At 37.1% G+C, this 21,802-nt stretch overlaps 1 protein-coding gene across 1 annotated transcript in view; it reads right to left on the bottom strand.

Moving 5' to 3' along the window:
* The window catches only part of ADAM28 (ADAM metallopeptidase domain 28), a 145,441-nt gene that overhangs the window by 122,911 nt on the left and 728 nt on the right, over positions 1-21,802 (bottom strand). The gene's annotated exons all lie outside the window — the stretch shown is intronic.

The following is a 21,802-nucleotide window of genomic DNA, read 5'->3' as shown; positions in this document are numbered from 1 at the left end:
GAGTTTTGAAATGGTAATAAGAAACAACTTGGTTCAAAACCTTGGGCTGGGCTTCCCTGGTGGCGCAGTGGTTAGGAATCCACCTGCCGGTGCAGGGGACGCGGATTCGAGCCCTGGCCTGGGAAGATCCCACATGCCGCGAAGCAGCTGGGCCCGTGCGCCACAACTGCTGAGCCTGTGCTCTAGAGCACGCGAGCCACAACTGCTGAGCCCACGTGCCACAACTACTGAAACCCGCACACCTAGAGCCTGTGCTCCGCAACAAAGAGTAGCCCCCGCTCTCATCAACTAGAGAGAGCCCACGCACAGCAACGAAGACCCAATGCAGCCAAAAATTAAATAAATTAATTAAAACAAAACAAAACAAAACAAACAAACAAAAACCTTGGGCAAACAAAGGTAACTATCAGATGTTGGCTTTCTCTGGACGGTGACTAGATACAGAAAGTTTCATCTGGACTCTGGTATTTGCTTAAAATCATCCAACACAATACATTTTAGAAGTAAGATTATTTATGGAGTAATTATTATTGAATCATTTACTTTCTCAACTGTGGGGAGTGGTACTAGCCATCAAGGTTACAGAGAGAGGTAAAATATCCTCATGGGGAGAATAGTTGGGGATTCTTTGTACTATTTTCATAACTTTCTTATAAACCTGAAATTATTCCAAAATAAAAAAGTATAAAATTTAGAAAAATCACAGCTAGTTCTATAGTCTGTTTTCTAATTGGTTAAAACAAATGCCCCTAGAGAATATTATAACTAAATTTGAAGAATGATAATAATATATAAATTTAAATATGCTAAAGGTAAAAAATATATATATCCTCACCAGGGGCTCGTGACACAGCTGCACAACCGGAGAGAAGACAAGCTGGTCTGAGCTGACGTAGAGATAGCACCAAGTGTAATGGGAGCACTTTTAAAGTATATTGTTCAGTTAGTAATTTTTTTCACTTGAAACAAAAAGAAATTCCCAAATATCACTCTGAGAATCCTGTTGGGATGGTCAAGGAGAGAACCTCTGGCTTTCCTTCATTAGCATCAGCTATGAAATGGATTCATGGTGACAATTAGGAAGTAACTCAGGCCATTGCCAGCAGCCAGGAAGCTGACGCGCTGGTTATGCTGACACAGACCAGCTAACTTCTACGAGAGAAAGTCAGTGTCTTTCTCTATATGTTGCTGCCACCTCGTGGTTAAATCTTTCTGTGACACACCAAGACAAGAAGGATCTAAGCACTCCCTATTTATTTTTCAGTTTTATGTTTATGTGAGCATAATAAGTGCTGGATAAGATAACACGGAACGAATAAATTTATTGGATAACTCTTCCACATTAGTCATATATCTGGGTTCTGTGGAAGATGCATAAATCCTATTTCTTAAAAGCTTGCATACTATTGATTCACAAAATTGAAAATAGTACAATATAATGAGTGAGATGAGGATTCTTATACTTCCGCTCTTACTTTGGTTCTTTTGATAACAGCACAAACAGAAATAACTATCACTTGAAGGATGTCTTCATTGTGGCAGGTTTTGTGCTTTGAATAAACTACATTTACAACCCTCACATCATGACTTCATGAAACATTATTATTATTATATGCTTAACTATGACAAAACTGAGTCTCAGTGAAGTTATAGAACTTGCTCAAGATCACACAATTAGTGACTGATTAAGGCAGGATGCCAACTCAGGTAGCTAACTCCAAATTTGTTATATTTTGAACAAGACTGTACTGATACCATGAGAATCCATTGTTTTAAACAATGCAGAATTTGCAGGTGCGTATGAATGTTACTGCTTTCAAAATATTCACCATTGAAAGTTATCTCCTTTACTTATTCTAAAGATATACTTCCATTGCCTTAGTTAATGTCTTGAATTTTTTTTTGAATTAACTGACTTTAGAACCAATTTCAGTACATTTAGTAATCCCTATTTGAGTCTATCCTTTTTTTTTTTTTTTTTTTTGCGGTACGGGGGCCTCTCACTGTTGTGGCCTCTCCCGTTGCGGAGCACAGGCTCCGGACACGCAGGCTCAGCGGCCATGGCTCCCCGCCCCAGCCGCTCCACGGCACGTGGGATCTTCCCGGACCGGGGCACAAACCCGTGTCCCCTGCATCGGCAGGCGGACTCTCAACCACTGCGCCACCAGGGAAGCCCTATCTTTTTTTTTTTTATTATTATCTTTCTTATTTCTTATTCCCCCATTTATTCATTTATTTATTTATTTACTTGCACTGGGTCTTAGCTGCGGCAGGTGGGCTCCTTAGTTGCGGCACGTGAGCTTCTTAGTTGCGGCATGCATGTGGGATCTAGTTCCCTGACCAGGGATCAAACCCGGGGCCCCTGCACTGGGAGAGTGGAGTCTTATCCACTGTGCCACCAGGGAAGTCCCTGACTCTTAACTTTTTAAAAGTCTAGTTTCACATGCTTTGCTTTTTTTCTGAAAAAGTGTGAATGAGAATGAAGAGGACCCTAAAATAAATATTACTGGCAATGTCATTGATATTCTCAACAAGTTTCCCCCAAACTGCTCCAGCCTCTTCAAAGGAGTAGATGGCAAAATCTCTTCAAAAACATCCTAGGGGGAAAAGGGATTCAAGCAATAGGCTGGAAACTACTAAGAAAACCAGAAAACAAAGAGCTCTTATTGCTTGTAGATTAAAATTATTTTATCTTAAATAACTTGTGGGTCAATTATAAAATAAAGCAAAAGTTTCACATTTTCCAAAAATAATGATATGATGGTATATAGGAAAGTCTGTAGGCTGTGGTTAAAATATAGCTCAGAAAAAATTACAGCATTATTAAGAAAAAATAAAGAAAATAAATAAATTAAGCATATAAATTCAGAAGTAGAAAAGGAAAAACAATCCATTACAGGGAAACAAAAGGCAAAACTGATACATAAAAGCAAAACTCAACTAGAAAACAGAGTAAAATGAATAAATACAAAGAAAGATGGTTCTGTAAGAAAATAAATCACCATCTAAGTCTAGTAAAAAAAAAAACAAAAAAAACGAAACGTTACCTAAAGTAAGAATTTAAAAGATGGAAAATACCACAGAAAAAGAGAAAAATGTAGATACATAGAAGACAACTTTGTTTTCTATGCAAATAAATTAGAAAATATGAATGAAATGGAAAATATTTTAAAAATATGTAATATACTCAAATGACTACAGAAAACATAGGAACTAAAAACATACTGATTTTCAAAGAAGAAATAGTGAAAGTTATTAAAATCCTCTCCTCCCCAAATGACCAGCCCTCAGTGGTCCTTTAAAAGTGCAAACTTCTATTCTTTGTTTTTTAGATCAATATTATTGAGTTATAACTGACTTACAATAAAATCCAACTACTTTAATTAAATTGACCAATGAATTTGGAAAAATGTATACACCGATGTAACTACCATCACAGTCAAGACAGAGAGTGTTTCCTTACACAAAGAAGTCTCCCTGCCCCTTTGCTGGCGATCCGTCTTCCTCAATCCAGATAATTAGTGACCTGATTTCTGTTAATATCAAGCTTTGCTTTATATAGAACATATCAGTGGAATCATATAGTATGCATTATTATACATCTGCCTTCTTTCATTTAGTGAAATATTTTGAGTCATCCATGTTAATACCTGTATTGGTGGACTGTTTCTTTTTATTGATAAGTAGAATTCCAATGCATGTATGCACCGTAATTTGCTTATTCATTCACCTGATATATATTTGACTTTCCAGTTTGAAGCTATTACTAACAAAATCGCTGTGAACATTCCTGTTCAAGACCAAGTATGGACATCTATTTTTATTTATCTGGGATAAATACCTAGTAGTAAAATTGCTGGATTTTATGATTATCCTCGAAATGTTTAATTTTATGAGAAATATCCAAAAAGTATACCGAGTATTACTACCACTTTATACTTCCACCAGCAGTGTTTAAGTGACAGTTTTCCACAAGATCCCCTACACTTGGTATTTTCAGTCTTCTTGATTACAACCATTCTAGAGGCTATCTAGAGGCTATATAATGTCTATTACAGTCTCATCCTGATATTTTCCTGGTGACTAATGATGTTGAGCATCTTTCAACATGTATGTTAGCCATTCAAGACCATCTTTAGTAAAGTGTCAATTCAAATCTTTTGACCACTTTTATTTGCTTTATCTTGTTATTAATTTATGAGTTTTATCTATTAAGGGTCCTACTTCCTTGTCATATATATACATTGAAAATAAATTCATTCAGAATGAGGTTTGCATTTCATTTTCTAATGGTGTCCAAACAAAGGAATGAAGAGCATCAGAAATATGTGGGAAATGTAACTTACTTGTTCTTAATTATTAAATTCCTTAAAAACTTTTATTCCTTAAAAATTGGTTGTATACAAAAGCAGTGGGGATGAAATGAAAGTATATTTTTACAGAGGTCCCAAATTTTATGTGAATTAGAATAACATTATTTGAAAAAATACTTAATAAATTTGAAAATACATATTGTAAATGCTTAACATTTTAAAGTAGATGAGTTAGCTAACAACACAGTATTGGAGATAAAATGGAACACTAAGAATACTAGTTAATCAAAAAAAGACAATAAAATTGAGGAAAAAATAAAATGGCAGTTTATATACCAAGATGGTACATTAAATCTAACTCTATCAATAATAACATTAATTTAAATAAACTAAATACTCCAATTAAAAGTCAGACTTTCAGACTATCAGACTGAATAAAAATGTGAGCCCAACTATATGCTGTCTTTAAGAAATTCACTTTTAATTTAATGAAACAAATAAGTTTAAAGTTAAAAGAATAGGAAAAATGAATTATACAAACACAAACAATAAAACAGCTGTAGCTTACATATTTTTCTGTTTCTCTTTTCATATCAGGGTTTTTTTGTTTCTTTTATTTTGAAGCTCTTCTATATGATAATGAGAGCATAGTGTATCAAAATGTGTTAGAAACAGTTAAATTTAAATTTTATATTAGAAAATAAATAATAATTATAAAATTAATTATCTTAGGTCTCCATCTTAAGAAGCTAGAAAAATAAATGTTGATTAAACCCAAGTAAGTAGAAACATACAAAGTAATAAATAGATATAAATAAAATTTAAAATGGACAAACAATAAGTAATCCATGAAGCCAAAAGCTGTTTTACTGAAATGGTCAATAAAATTGATAAACTTCTAGCTAAACTGATCAAGAAAAGAGAAGGTACAAATGACCAATATCAGGAATCAAATAGATTTCAGTACTATAGGTCTCATAGAAATGAAGAGGGCAATCAGGGAGTATTACAGAAAAAATTTATGCCAATAAACCTGAAAACTCAAATGAAATGGACAAATTCCATGAAAGATAAACATTACCAAAATTGATACAAGAAGAAAAAGAAAATTTCAGTAGTCCTATGACTACTAAAGAAATTGAATTTATAATCTATACATGTATCTATCCTCAGAATTTTAGGTGACTCACATGATATCACTGATGAATTCCATCAAAAGGTTCAAAGAAGACATAAGACCAACCCTACAAAAACTCCTTCAGAAAATAAATGAGACAAGTACTTCTAGATTCACTTTATGAGAACAGAATACTTTTGATCTAAAGTCAGACAAAGATATCACAGGAAACGAAAGTTCAGTGTGACCTCTCTCAAGAACACAAATACAAAAATAATTTTTTTAAGGGCTTCCCTGGTGGCGCAGTGCTTGAGAGTCCGCCTGCCGATGCAGGAGACGCGGGTTCGTGCCCCGTTTCGGGAAGATCCCACATGCCGCGGAGCGGCTGGGCCCGTGAGCCATGGCCACTGAGCCTGCGCGTCCGGAGCCTGTGCTCCGCAAATGGGAGAGGCCACAACAGTGAGAGGCCCGCATAACGCAAGGAAAAAAAAAAAAAATAATAATAATAATAATTTTTTTAAACTATTACCAGTCTAATCCAGCTACATATAAAAAGAATAATATGTCATGACTAACCATAGTTTATTCTAAGAAGGCAATGTTGGTTTACCACAAATATCAGTGTAATTTATCATATTAACAGAATGAAGAAGGAAACACATGTGATTTTCTCAATAGATGAAGAAAAAGAATATTTGAAAAAATTCAATATCCATGATTAAGGACATTTATGAAAAACTTCTGGAGAACATTATACTTAAAATATGGAATAAGCCAAGAATATCTGCTCACTACATTTATCTAGAAGTTTTAACCAGTGCAATAAGGCAAGAAATAAAAGGCTAACAATTTGGAAAGGAAGAAGTAAAATTGTCTTTATTTATAGAGGACAAAATAATTTAGGCAGAAAATCTTCAATAATCCCAAATGAAAGTATTACAACTAAGGAGGAGTGTAGCAAACAGGTGAATATACAAAAGTTATTGTATATTTACATACTATCAACAAATAATTTAAGTGAAATTTTTAAAATACCGTAAACCATGGCAACAAGAATCATGAAATAATTGGGACAAAATTTTTTAAATATGTACAAAGTTGATACATTGAATATTATAAAATATTGCTAAGAGAAATTAAAGGGAGCTAAATGAATTGAGAAATAAACCACATTTATGTATTGCAAGACTCCAAATTGTTCAGGTACCGATTCTCATGACATACAATAAAACTTAAGTATTAACTATTGCTGTTAATAACAGACTTTTATTAAACACCCAACAGGAAATTGCCACTATTTGACCTGTCTGGCTTCTCCCTGAAAAAAAATAATAAAGAAAAATACAGTCTCAAAGACATGTGGGGACCAAAAATCATACCAAAGTATGCACAACTGGAGTCCCAGAAGAAAAGGAGAAAGAATTGGGTAGGAAAAAATAGTTGAAGCAATAATGGCCAAAAAATTTCCCAAGCTTAAGGAAAATCATTTATCTAACATCTAAGAAACTCAACAAATATTAACTGGGATAAATTCATAGAGTTTCACACCTAGAAACATCATGGTTAAACTGTCAAAAGTCAAGAAAAAGAGTGGATGTTGACAGCATCAAGGGTCACTTTTGACTCATTATATACTAGGGAATCCTCATAAGATTAACAGAATATTTATCATCAGACACTATTGAGGCCAGAAGACAGTGGAATGATCTATTGAAAGTGCTGAAAGAAATAGACTGTTAACCAAGAATTCTATGTCTAACAAAACTATCCTCCAAAATAAGATGGTGAAATTAAAACATTTGTAAGTAACAAAAATTGAGAAAATCTTTTGTAAGACACCTGCACTACAAGGTGCTTAAAAGAGTACTTCAGGATGAAATTAAAGGATACTAGAAGATTTGATTGACTGAAGAAATAAAAAACAGCAATAAAATGAAATCCATTTACTCTTTTATATGAGTGTATTTTTGTTTGTACCACTTTTCTTCTCCTATCTGATTTAAAACAAATGTACAAAGAAATACATAAGACTATGTTGATCAACTTTCATTCATGATAAAAACTCTCAACAAAGTGGGTATGAGAGAATGGACACTAACATAATAAAGGCCATATGTGACAAGCCCATAATTAAATTATGCTCTATGGTGAAAAGGTTTAAGTTTTCCCTCTAAGATCAGAACAAGCCGAGGATACCCACTCTCACCACCTTTACTCAACTTAGTACTGGAAGTCCTAGCCAAGGAAAGGGAAAGAAATAAGAGGCATCCTAATCCTAAAAAGGATGAAGTAAAACTGTCATTATTTGCAGATGACATGGTATCATATATATAGAAAACCATAAAGGCACCAGGAAACTGTTAGAACTAACACACAAATTCAGTAAACCTGCAGAAAACAAAATCGTACAAAAATCAGTTGTGTTTCTATACAGTAATAATAATGACAAGAAAGAAAAATTGAGGAAAAAAAATACCATTTACAATTGCATCAAAAAGAATAAAATATCTAGGAAAAAATTTAACCAAAAAGGTGAAAGACTAGTACACTGAAAATTATGACATTAGTGAAAGAAATTAGAAGACACGAATAAATAGAAAGATATTCCATGCCCATACACTGGAAGAATTAATATTGTTAAAATGTCCACAGTACCAAAAGCTATCTACAGATTCAACACAACCCCTATCAAAATTCCAATGGCATTTTTCCCAGAGATAGAACAAACAATCCTGAATTTGTGTGGAACCACAAAACACCCCAAATAGCTAAAGCAATTTTCAGAAAGAAGAATAAAGCTGCAAGCATTATACTTCTTGATTTCAAACTATATTACAAAACTACAGTAATCAAGAGTATGGTATTAGCATGAAAACATAGATTAATAGAACAAAACAGAGAGCCTAGAAATAAACCCACACAGATATGGCCAATTAATTTATGACAAAGAAGGCAAGAATATATACAATGGAGGAAGGACAATCTCATCAATAAATAGTATTGGAAAAACTGGACAGCCACATGCAAAAGAATGAAACTGAACCACTATCCTACACCAGACACAAAAATTAACTCAAAATGGATTAAGGACTTGCCTATAAGACCTAAAACCATAAAACTTTTAGAAGGAAATATAGGTGGTAAACTACTTGACATAGGCCTTGGTGATGATTTTTTGAATCTGATACCAAAAGCAAAAGCAACCAAAGCAAAAATCAACAAGTGAGACTAACTAAAACTAAAAAGATTCTGCATAGCAAAGGAAACTATTCACAAAATGAAAAGGCAACCTACAGAATGATTATTCTGCACTTTGAAATAGTGAACATTATAGCATGTGTAGTATCTCTCAGTAAAGCTATTAAAAAAAAAAAAAACTCTACTAGGACTTCAGCTTCAAGCCAAGATGGAGTAGCATTAACCCTCCTAGCAGACACAAATAAACAACTTGAAAAAATTCATTAGGCAACAGTTTTCAAGAATTTGGACATTTAGCAATTCAAAGACAGTGATCCCAGAATGATGAGAAACACAGAGGTAAGCCTTACATTTGCTCCAGCCTAGAAAGATTTTCCGTGACAAAGCACAAGAAGGTAGACTCAATGTGGAGTTTCCCTGAGTTATGAAGATGGGGATGGGAAGCTGAGGTAAGTCTTTAGGGCAGAATATTTATCCTACAGAAATGAAAGCATATGTCCATACAACAACTTACACATAATGTTCGTAACAGTTTCATTTGTAACAATCAAAAATTAGAAACAATTCAAATGTCCATCAACAGACGAATAAATAAATATACTGGGATATATACATACAATGAAATACTACTCAGCTTTAAGGAAATGAATTATTGATACATATAAGCAACAAGGATAGAGCTCAAGAAAATTATGCTAAGGTTTTTTGCCTTTGGTGTCAAGCTTGGTAATTTTTTGTTTCTTGATCTAGTTGCTGATTATAAGGATATATTCAATTTATGAAAATTCATGTGATATGTACACTTTTCTAAATGTATACTATATTTCAATAAAACAATCTTACTAATCAATGACTTCTCTATATTTTGGCAAACGCCAGTTTAAAAACCATACGAAGACCTCATTTGAAACAGAAAAATTACCTTGGAATAAATTTAGTAAATTTATCTTCACGTGAAGATATTTGCAGACTTTGTTATAAAATATAACTGAATATGTAAATCAATTGAGTCATTCTATATTCCTAGATGGAAATACCGGGTATCATAAAACGTAAATTTTTTTCAAGTTATCTGATTGATTTAAATCTACTCTAATGAAAATTGGAACTCTATTTCAAAATGTGTCATGTGACCCTATGATTCCTTTGGAAACAAAAAATAAGATAGAAATGTTGAGAAGAAATGTTTTTTAGAAAGAAAATACATGAGCAAGAACGTCCCCTACTTACTATTTGTCATTGTTTTTGCATCCCGGAAACAGAACCCCTTCCTATGCTTAGGGACTCCTTTTCCTGAGGAAGCTAAGGCTGCCTCTCTAGACGACTTGTAAATGTAAAGTATTTGCATTCCCAGCCTCCACAGCTCAAGCTGTGATGACACAGTTTATGCCATGCCAATCAGACACACCCTTCCTCACACCGTTTCCAATCACACACCCTTCATGATTGGAAATTCACAGTTGTGTTGATAGGTAGTAGCAGAGGCAGCAGCTACTTCTAGTTTCCAAGAGCTGCAGTGACAGCAATTCTAGTGGCATTAGTGTCCAGTTTCAGTCATATGTACTACCTACGTCCCAGCAGTAGCAGAAGAGTACTGGGTAGGATCTGAGGCATTCTTTTCTGTGTAACCTCTACACCTATTTGTCTGGCACCTTAAGAGATTCTGTCAGTTACCACCATCCTTTTAATAATCCTTTCCTACCTATATAAACCATCATCCTTTTGCTTATAGCAATGTTTTGTTGGACTCTTAACATTATAAGTTAGACTCTCATGTTTACAACTAAACTAATACAATTGACAACCATTCCACCAAGAAAGTTGGTGAAATTTAGGATGTATTACTGGCCTAGTTGGTGCTGAGAGCAGTGAAAAATCCTGGTGCAATTAAGGGCTGGAACTCTGGCAGTTCCAGAGGCATGCATGGGCTGTCTGGGATCACATGTAATAGACGGCCCATTACAGGCAAAGCTTGGAAGTCTGAGTGGTCTGTGCATGGAAGAATATGTAGGGCATGAGAATTTCAAGGGTTTGGAGGTGAACTGGTGGCCCCTAAGAGTGACTGACAACTTAAAGATAGGGAGTAACAACTTAAAAGTCCAGAATTCTCAGCTCAGGGCATAGATTGAAAAGCAGAGAATTTTCCTAATATTAGCATAGTTATAATCTCTTACCTCTTGCACCCCAAGGCTGACACAGCTAAAGAAATAAACTTTGCAAGTTTCAGTAACACAATAGATTATATCTACATTAAATCATTTTCTATTACTATGTCCTTCAAACTTTTTTCTAGAACATTTCTTGGTATGTTTTATTCATGATGTTTTCATTTTTCTTGATATTGTAAGTGGAATATATCCCATTCACATTATAACTTGTTATTGCTATAAAGAGAACATCTAATAATTTTCATATGTAAATATTATAATCATGCACTTAAAATCTCTTGGTTCTAAATAGTTGTCAAAGTAATTTGTTCATTTTCCTGGTTGGTGCATCATGTATATATAATAATAATTCTTTATCCTCTTTTCCATTATTTATATATTATTTTCCCTAGAAAACATGTTGCCTGTTTATTCTAGTATTATACACCTTTTGATTCCAAGTGTCCTAAAATATTTTTCATTGGTGAACAGATGTTTTCTTTTTTCAGATAGCTTTCCAGCATTGTTTGAGAGTATCATATTTTTCTTCCATTCGGCCTATAAATGTGATAAAATATGTTAATTGACTTTCTATCAATGTTCTTTCTTGGTGGGAGTCACAATCTTATTAATAGCAAGTCTCCTTCTCAGGGAATGAACCAGGCTGATTTAGGAAGATTTCAGGAACTGACTTGAGTCCACACCTCCAGGTCCTTAGCACTTCCTAGTGCTGACTTGGCAGGAAACAGAGTAGGAGAAATGATGTTTTCCTGTTTTTGCTTCAACCTATTTCAGGGCCAGAAAGCCCATGAGCCAGGGTGCAAGATGAAAAAAGAAAAATAATAGCAATTTAAGAGGAGAAACACCACCAACTTCTATGGAGGGGTAGATTTTTATTGTTCCTTCACCAAATAGGATCTACGATGATTTATAAAATCATCAAATGAAGGGTGAAACGTCATTTTTAAGGAGCAAGGCCCAGATAGATATGGTAAGAGGTAACATGGTAGTAGTTGATCCTACCTTATCTATCTGGGGCTTGTTCCTTAAAAATGACATTTCACCCTTCGTTTTAGTCGTATCCCACCTCTTACACGTGAAAAGCTAGATTTCCAACATGACATATCCCACTTCTTGGAACAGCTGATACCCCATGACTTGTGCCATCTGTTTTGGGCAGCACCGACCTACCAGGCAGAGTTCCTTACGCATGATTATCTGACAGTAAGAAATATCTCACAGAACTATACGTACTCATGTTTGAAGATATTATACCAATTCTTAACATCACCAGTCTACATATGAAAAGTGAATTCTCTGCTTCAAGGTCAAAACTTAAACACATTTCAAAGTAAACGTTGTGCGCTTACACCATAAACATGTTGTGCTCTTCCAATATTTTCACACGGTCAAAATAATACATAGGTGGGAGGAGATTGGATTAATCTTCCCTCATATCCCCCAACAGAGAAGAAATGAAGGGTCTTAAGTGCCAAATATTGTCCGTGTCTTCACATTCTTTCATGGACTAAGGAAGAAAGTCAGGGTCCAGCAGCAGAGCTGTGGACCCCAGCTCCTGGTCCTCCTGTATACCACACAGCCTCACAAAGCTGGGTTCCATGCATTCAGTCCTGCCACCAAACTTGTATAAGGACCTCATCAACCTCTGATGCTTTTGTCTGTCCAAAGTCTTGCTTTCTTCTAGACTCAGCTCATCTCACTTTGTCCTTTTTCTTTTTTTTTTTTTGCGGTACGCGGGCCTCTCACTGCTGTGGCCTCTCCCGTTGTTACGGAGCACAGGCTCCGGACGCGCAGGCTCAGCGGCCATGGCTCACGGGCCCAGCCGCTCCGCGGCATGCGGGATCCTCCCGGACCGGGGCACGGACCCGTGTCCCCTGCATCGGCAGGCGGACGCTCAACCACCGTGCCACCAGGGAAGCCCTCACTTTGTCCTTTTTCTGACTCCTGCAAAATATACTGGCCTCCCTTTCCCCTGAACAGCAATAAAATTCAGACAACTTTATCACATGAATTTTAACGCTCATATATATTTTAATGTTATTCAATTAGTTATGATACAGTACTTTATAGTTTTCAAAAGTTTTGTCAATTAGATATCTCAACCAGTTTCTTTATCCTGACAAAATCCAACATCAAGTTGAGTTTCTGATACTCAAGTGTGTGTGATTAAATAGAAGTGTTTATAGATTCATTAAGTCTCCAAAGCATGAGGATAGATATGAACCTTGAAAATTCATCTTTTCTACTTTACTGCCTTTGTGCACATGTTGATGACTGAAGTGAAAAAAAAGTTTTATGACAGAACAGAAAAATTAAAATTGCAGGAACCTATAAGGCAATTAACTAAATAATATTTTGAAACAATTTTTAAAATTGGAGCTTAAATAAATAATAATGATAATTAGTACTATGATTTTATAACTGGGTTCTCTGGAGCTCTGGGATTCTCTAAGGTGTATCAAGGCCTTTGGGGGTGGGGTGAGGATAAAAACAAAAGAAGACTAAACAGGTAAAAGTCAGCCTCTTCAACACAGCCTAAGCCAGAATAGTCCCACTCCCATTTATTTGACATTTTGAAGTTGTATGGAATATGTCTTTGATAAAAAGAGGATCAGAGGATCAAACCAATAGATAACTTTAAAAACCACTCATTTGGTTAAGTGCTTATCTTTTAAGAATAAAGAAATTATAGGTCAACTAAGACAAGTAACTATCTGACCTCACCCAGCTTGATAGTGGCTGACTTGAGACAAGAGAAAGATTCAGGAAACATTTATGAAGAACCAATTGTCTGCTCAGTACCTCCATAAGCCCTCATGCATCCACAATGCAGCTTTCAGTGTAGGGACAGAGAGATTTCTCCCAACAACCTGTTGAGTGATTAGATTATTAAGAAAAAAATTTATTGTGGCTACACTTTGCCATTCAGAAGAGATACTAATATTATTTTTAAATATAGTGAAGACTGAGGAGAGACCTTCAAGATGGCGGAAGAGTAAGACGTGGAGACCACCTTCCTCCCCACAAATACATCAGAAATACATCTACATGTGGAACAACTACAGAACACCTACTGAACGCTGGCAGAAGACCTCAGACCTCCCAAAAGGCAACAAACTCCCCACGTACCTGGGTAGGGCAAAAGAAAAAGTTAATTAAAAACAGAGACAAAAGAATAGGGACGGGACCCGCACCAGTGGGAGGGAGCTGTGAAGGAGGAACGAGTTCCACACACTGGGAAGGACCTGCACGGGTGGAGACTGCGGGTGGCGGAGGGGGGAGCTTCGGGGCCGCGGAGGAGAGCGCAGCCACAGGGGCGCGGAGGGCAGAGCGGGGAGATTCCCGCACAGAGGATCGGCGCCGACCGGCGCTCACCAGCCCGAGAGGCTTGTGTGCTCGCCCGCCGGGGCGGGCGGGGCTGCGAGCTGAGGCTCGGGCTTCGGAGGTCGGAGCGCAGGGAGAGGACTGGGGTTGGCAACATGAACACAGCCTGGAGGGGGTTAGTGCGCCACGGCTGGCTGGGAGGGAGTCCGGGAAAAAGTATGGAGCTGCCGAAGAGGCAAGAGGCCATTGTTTCAGGGTGCGTGAAGAGAGGGGACTCAGAGCACTGCGTAAACGAGCTCCAGAGATGGGTGCGAGCCGCGGCTAACAGCGCGGACCCCAGAGATGGGCATGAGACGCTCAGGCTGCTGCTGCCGCCACCAAGAAGCCTATGTGCGAGCACAGGTCACTGTCCACACCTCCCCTCCTGGGAGCCTGTGCAGCCCTCCACTGCCAGGGTCCCGTGATCCAGGGACAACTTCCCAGGGAGAACGCACGGCGAGCCTCAGGCTGGAGGCCGAAGGCTCGCCCCGCATCCGTACCCCTCCCGCCCCCCGGCCTGAGTGAGCCACAGCCCCCGAGTCAGCTGCTCCTTTAACCTCGTCCTGTCTGAGCGAAGAACAGAAGCCCTCCAGCGACCTACATGCAGAGGCGGGGCCACATCCAAAGCTGAACCCCAGGAGCTGTGCGAACAAAGAAGAGAAAGGGAAATCTCCCAGCAGCCTCAGAAGCAGCGGATTAAATCTCCACAATCAACTCGATGTACCCTGCATCTGTGAAATACCTGAATAGACAACAAATCATCCCAATTTGAGGAGGTGGATGTTGGGAGCAATGATATATATATTTTTTTCTCTTCTTCCCTTTTTGTGAATGTGTACGTGTATGCTTCTCTGTGTGATTTTGTCTGTATAGCTTTGCTTTTACCATTTGTCCTAGGGTTGTGTCTGTCCTTTTTTTTTTTTTAGTTTAGTTTTTAGCACTTGTTATCATTGGTGGATTTGTTTTTTGGTTTGGTTGCTCTCTTCTGTCTTTCTTTCTTTTCTTTTTCTATTACTTTTAAATTTTTAATTCTTAATAATTATTTTTTATTTTAATAACTTTATTTTATTATTTTTCTTTCTTTTTTTCTCCCTTTTCTTCTGAGCCGTGTGGCTGACAGGGTCTTGCTGATCTGGCCAGGTGTCAGGCCTATGACTCTGAGGTGGGAGAGCCAAGTTCAGGATATTGGTCCACCAGAGACCTCCCGGCTCCACGTAATATCAAATGGCAAAAGCTCTTCCAGAGATCTCCATCTCAACAATAAGACCCAGTTCCATTCAACGACCAACAAGCTTCAGCACTGGACACCCCATGCCAAACAACTAGCAAGACAGGAACATAACCCCACCCATTAGTAGAGAGGCTGCCTAAAATCATAAGGTCAAAGACACCCCAAAACACACCAACGGACATGGTCCTGCCCACCAGAAAGACAAGATCCAGCCTCATCCACCAGAACACAGGCACTAGTCCCCTCCACCAGGAAGCTGACACAACCCACTGAACCAAACCCACTGAACCACTGGGGGCAGACACCAAAAACAACGGGAAACATGAACCTGCAGCCTGCAAGAAGGAGACCTCAAACACAGTAAGTTAAGAAAAATGAGAAGACAGAGAAACAGACAGCAGATGAAGGAGCAAGGTAAAAACCCACCAGACCAAACAAATGAAGAGCAAATAGGCAGTCTACCTGAAAAAGAATTCAGAATAATGATAGTAAATATGACCCAAAATATTGGAAATAGAATGGAGAAAATACAAGAAACGTTTAACAAGGACCTAGAAGAACTAAAGAGCCAACAAATAATGATGAACAACTCAATAAATGATATTAAAAATTCTCTAGCAGCAATCAATAGCAGAATAACTGAGGCAGAAGAATGGATAAGTGACCAGGAAGATAAAACAGTGGAAATAACTACTGCAGAGAAGAATTTAAAAAAAAGAATGAAAAGAACTGAGGACAGTCTCAGAGACCTCTGGGACAACATTAAATGCACCAACATTCGAATTATAGGGGTCCCAGAAGAAGAAGAGAAAAAGAAAGGGACTGAGAAAATATTTGAAGAGATTATAGTTGAAAACTTCCCTAACATGGGAAAGGAAATGGTTAATCAAGCCCAGGAAGCACAGAGAGTCCCATACAGGGTAAATACAAGGAGAAACATGCCAAGACACATATTAATCAAACTGTCAAAAATTAAACACAAGGAAAAAATATTAAAAGCAGCAAAGGAAAAACAACAAGTAACATACAAGGGAATCCCCATAAGGTTAACAGTGGATATTTCAGCAGAAACTCTGCAAGCCAGAAGGGAGTGGCAGGACATATTTAAAATGATGAAAGGGAAAAACCTACAACCAAGATTACTCTACTCAGCAAGGATCTCATTCAGATTCGATGGAGAAATTAAAACCTTTACCGAGAAGCAAAAGCTAAGAGAATTCAGCAACACCAAACCAGCTTTACAACAAATGCTAAAGGAAGTTCTCTAGACAGGAAACACAAGAGAAGGGAAAGACCTACATAACAAACCCAAAACAGTTAAGAAAATGGTAATAGGAACATACATGTGGATAATTACCTTAAACATGATTGGATTAAATGCTCCAACCAAAAGACGAAGCCTTGCTGAACGGATACAAAAGCAAGACCCATACATATGCTGTCTACAAGAGACCCACTTCAGACGTAGGGACACATACAGACTGAAAGTGAGGGGACAGAAAAAGATATTCCATGCAAATGGAAATCAAAAGAAAGCTGGAGTAACAATTCTCATATCAGATAAAGTAGACTTTAAAATAAAGACTAAAATAAAGACTATTACAAGAGACAAAGAAGGACACTACATAATGATCAAGGGGATCGATCCAAGAAGAAGATATAACAATTGTAAATATTTATGCACCCAACACAGGAGCACCTCAATACATAAGGCAAATGCTAACAGCCATAAAAGGGGAAATCGACAGTAACACAATCATACTAGGGGACTTTAACATCCCACTTTCTCCAAAATGAAAATAAATAAGGAAACACAAGCTTTAAATGATACATTAAGCAAGATGAACTTAATTGATATTTATAGGACATTCTATCCAAAAACAACAGAAGACACTTTCTTCTCAAGTGCTCATGGAACATTCTCCAGGATAGATCATATCTTGGGTCACAAATCGAGCCTTGGTAAATTTAAGAAAATTGAAATCTTATCAAGTATCTTTTCTGACCACAACGCTATGAGACTAGATATCAATTAAAGGAAAAAAACTGTAAAAAATTACAAAAACATGCAGACTAAACAATACACTAATAGTAACTAAGAGATCACTGAAGAAATCAAAGATGAAATGAAAAAATACCTAGAAACAAATGACAATGAAAACACGACGGCCCAAAACCTATGGAATGCAGCAAAAGCATCTCTAAGAGGGAAGTTTATAGCAATACAATCCTACCTCAAGAAACATCTCAAATAAAAAACCTAACCTTACACCTAAAGCAATTAGAGAAAGAAGAAGAAGAACAACAAAACCCCCAAAGTCAGCAGAAGGAAAGAAATCATAAAGATCAGATCAGAAGTAAATGAAAAAGAAATGAAGGAAATGACAGCAAAGATCAATGAAACTAAAAGCTGGTTCTTTGAGAAGATAAACAAAATTAATAAACCATTAGCCAGACTCATCAAGAAAAAAAGGGAGAAGACTCAAATCAATAGAATCAGAAATGAGAAAGTAGAAGTAACAACTGACACTGCAGAAATACAAAGGATGATGAGAGATTACTATAAGCAACTATATGCCAATAAAATGGACAACCTGGAAGAAATGGACAAATTCTTAGAAAAGCACAACGTTCTGAGGTTGAACCAGGAAGAAATAGAAAATATGAACAGACCAGTCACAAGCACTGAAATTGAGACTGTGATTAAAAATCTTCCAACAAACAAAAGCCCAGGACCAGATGGCTTCACAGGCGAATTCTATCAAACACCTAGAAAAGAGCTAACACCTATCCTCAAACTCCTCCAAAATATAGCAGAGGGAGGAACACTCCCAAACTCATTCTACAGGACCACCATCACCCTGATCCCAAAACCAGACAAAGATGTCACAAAGAAAGAAAACTACAGACCAATATTACTGATGAACATAGATGCAAAATTCCTCAACAAAATAATAGCAAACAGAATCTAACAGCAAATTAAAAGGATCATACACCATGATCAAGTGGGGTTTAACCCAAGAATGCAAGGATTCTTCAATATATGCAAATCAATCAATGTGATAAAGCATAGTAACAAATTGAAGGATAAAAACCATATGATCATCTCAACGGTTGATGGAAAAGCTTTCGACAAAATCCAACACCCATTTATGATAAAAACCCTCCAGAAAGTATGCATAGAAGGAACTTCCCTCAACATAATAAAGGCCATATATGAAAAACCCACAGCCAAAATCGTTCTCAATGGTGAAAACTGAAACCATTTCCACTAAGATCAGGAACAAGACAAGGTTGCCCACTCTCACCACTGCTATTCAATATAATTTTGGAAGTCTTAGCCACAGCAATCAGAGAAGAAAAAGAAATAAAAGGAATCCAAATCGTAAAAGAAGAAGTAAAGCTGTCACTGTTTGCAGATGAAATGATACTATACATAGAGAATCCTAAAGACGCTACCAGAAAACTACTAGAGGTAATCAGTGAATTTGGTAAAGTAGCAGGATACAAAATTAATGCACAGAAATCTCTTGCATTCCTATACACTAATGATGACAGATCTGAAAGAGAAATTAAGGAAACACTCTCATTTACCATTGCAACAAAAAGAATAAAATACCTAGGAATAAACCTACCTAGGGAGACAAAAGACCTGTATGCAGAAAAGTATAAGACACTGATGAAAAAAATTAAAGATGATACCAACAGATGGAGAGATATACCATGTTCTTGGATTGGAAAAATCAATATTGTGAAAATGACTATACTACCCAAAGCAATCTACAGATTCAATGCAATCCCTATCAAACTACCAATGGCATTTTCCACAGAACTAGAACAAACAATTTCACAACTTGTATGGAAACACAGAAGTCCCTGAGTAGCCAAAGCAATCTTGAGAAAGAAAAATGGAGCTGGAGGAATCAGGCTCCCTGACTTCAGACTATACTACAAAGCTACAGTAATCAAGACAGCATGGTACTGGCACAAAAACAGAAATATAGATAAATGGAACAGGATAGAAAGCCCAGAGATAAACCCATGCACATATGGTCACCTTATTTTTGATAAAGGAGGCAAGAATATTAAATGGAGAAAAGACATCCTCTTCAATAAGTGGTGCTGGGAAAACTGGACAGCTACATGTAAAAGAATGAAATTAGAACACTCCCTAACACAATACACAAAAATAAACTCAAAATGGATTAAAGACTTAAATGTTTGGATTAAAGACCTAAATGTAAGGCCAGAAACTATCAAACTCTTAGAGGAAAACATAGGCAGAATACTCTATGACATAAATCACAGCAAGATCCTTTTTGACCCACTTCCTAGAGAAATGGAAATAAAAACAAAAATAAACAAATGGGACCTAATGAAACTTAAAGGCTTTTGCACAGCAAAGGAAGCCATAAACAAGATGAAAAGACAACCTTCAGAATGGGAGAAAATATTTGCAAATGAAGCAACTGACAAAGGATTAATCTCCAAAATTTACAAGTAGGTCAGGCAGCTCAATATCACCAAAACAAACAACCCAATCCAAAAATGGGCAGAAAACCTAAATAGACATTTCTCCAAAGAAGATATACAGATTGTCAACAAACACGTGAAAGAATGCTCAACATCACTAATCATTAGAGAAATGCAAGTCAAAACTACAATGAGGTATCACCTCACACCAGTCAGAATGGCCATCAAAATATCTACAAACAATAAATGCTGGAGAGGGTGTGGAGAAAAGGGAACCCTCTTGCAGTGTTGTTGCGAATGTAAATTGATACAGCCACTATGGAGAACAGTATGGAGGCTCCTTAAAAAACTAAAAATAGAACTACCACGTGACACCGCAATTCCACTACTGGGCACATACCCTGAGAAAATCATAATTCAAAAAGAGTCATGTACCACAATGTTCACTGCAGCTCTATTTACCATAGCCAGGACATGGAAGCAACCTAAGTGTCCACTGACAGATGAATGGATAAAAAAGATGTGGCACATATATACAATGGATATTACTCAGCCATAAAAAGAAACGAAATTGTTATTTGTAGTGAGGTGGATGGACCTAGAGTCTGTCATACACAGTGAAGTAAGTCAGAAAGAGAAAAAGAGATACCATATGCTAACACATATATTTTGAATCTAAAAAAAAAGGTTCTGAAGAATCTAGGGGCAGCACAGGAATAAAGACGCAGACGTAGAAAGTGTATTTGAGGACACAGGGTTGCGGGAAGGGTAAGCTGGGATGCAGTGAGAGAGCGGCATGGCCTTATATACACTGCCAATTGTAAAATAGATAGCTGGTGGGAAGGAGCTGCATAGCACAGGGAGATCAGCTCCCTGCTTTGTTAGCACCTAGAGGGGTGGGATAGGGTGGGTGGGAGGGAGACACAAGAGGGAGGAGTTATGGGGATATATGTGTATGTATAGCTGATTCACTTTGTAATAAAGCAGAAACTAACACACCATTGTAAAGCAATTATCCTCCAATGAAGATGTTAAAAAAATAAAATAAATTTTATTGGCTGGCATTTTAATACGTGTAAATAATTTTGTTTGAAAAATATTAACCTAAGAAGCCTTATATGCTTTTGTCATATATATTTCCCCCTCTAAATTGGCAAGTCCTAGGGCATCGTTTCTATGCCATGAACTTCAGCTCCACAGCTGATGTCTTCTAGAGGCAACCACTTGAGGGCACCAAAGGCATTGCTCTCAAACTCTGCAACTAGTTGGAGGAAGCAATGCCTTCCACCTCATTGTACGTTTAGAGGAAGTGGGTGGGGAAGCCCAAGGTCTGGGAAAATGACCATAATAATAGTACCTCGTGTTTATATAGCACCTTTCTTCAATTAGCTCAGCATGTTTGGATGTGATTATTCAGCTGGGAGCTTCCAGTTGTGGGAAATGAGGCACAAGGCAAACACGTGGCCTAGGTGGGGCAGAGGGTGAGAACTCATTCTTATTCATTTCAAATGCCCATTCATTATTTTTACTCTAAAAAACTGATGTGTGACCTTTCCGAGCCATTTCCTTAGAAACAATAAGCTGAGAAGTCAGAGTCCCAAACTCAAATGTATCTAATGGAAAGACTCATAAGTTCTACTAGGAAAGAAATCATGCTCTCCACAGCCAAGGAGGGAACCAAAACAGAATTATTTTCAACTATGTAAGTGTAGTTAAAGGTGACAAGTTGAATGTACTGATCTAAAGCACATCATGAAAACAATATAGCATAAATAATCCATTATTCTTTTATTCCTCAAGTGAATGTACTCAGATTTGTATTGGAAATCATACATCTTTTATCCATTTTCTGCCAAAAAAATGAAAAATGGGGTAAAGAAAAAAGTTCAACTTGTATTAAAAATAGCTAACCTCCTGTCCCACATAAGAAAATATTATT

Source organism: Lipotes vexillifer, unplaced genomic scaffold (assembly GCF_000442215.2).
Source record: "Lipotes vexillifer unplaced genomic scaffold, Lipotes_vexillifer_v1.1 scaffold484, whole genome shotgun sequence".
Classification (NCBI taxonomy): domain Eukaryota; kingdom Metazoa; phylum Chordata; class Mammalia; order Artiodactyla; family Lipotidae; genus Lipotes; species Lipotes vexillifer.
Note: the sequence above shows the minus strand (reverse complement) of the source record. Positions and strands in the feature narration are given on the sequence as shown.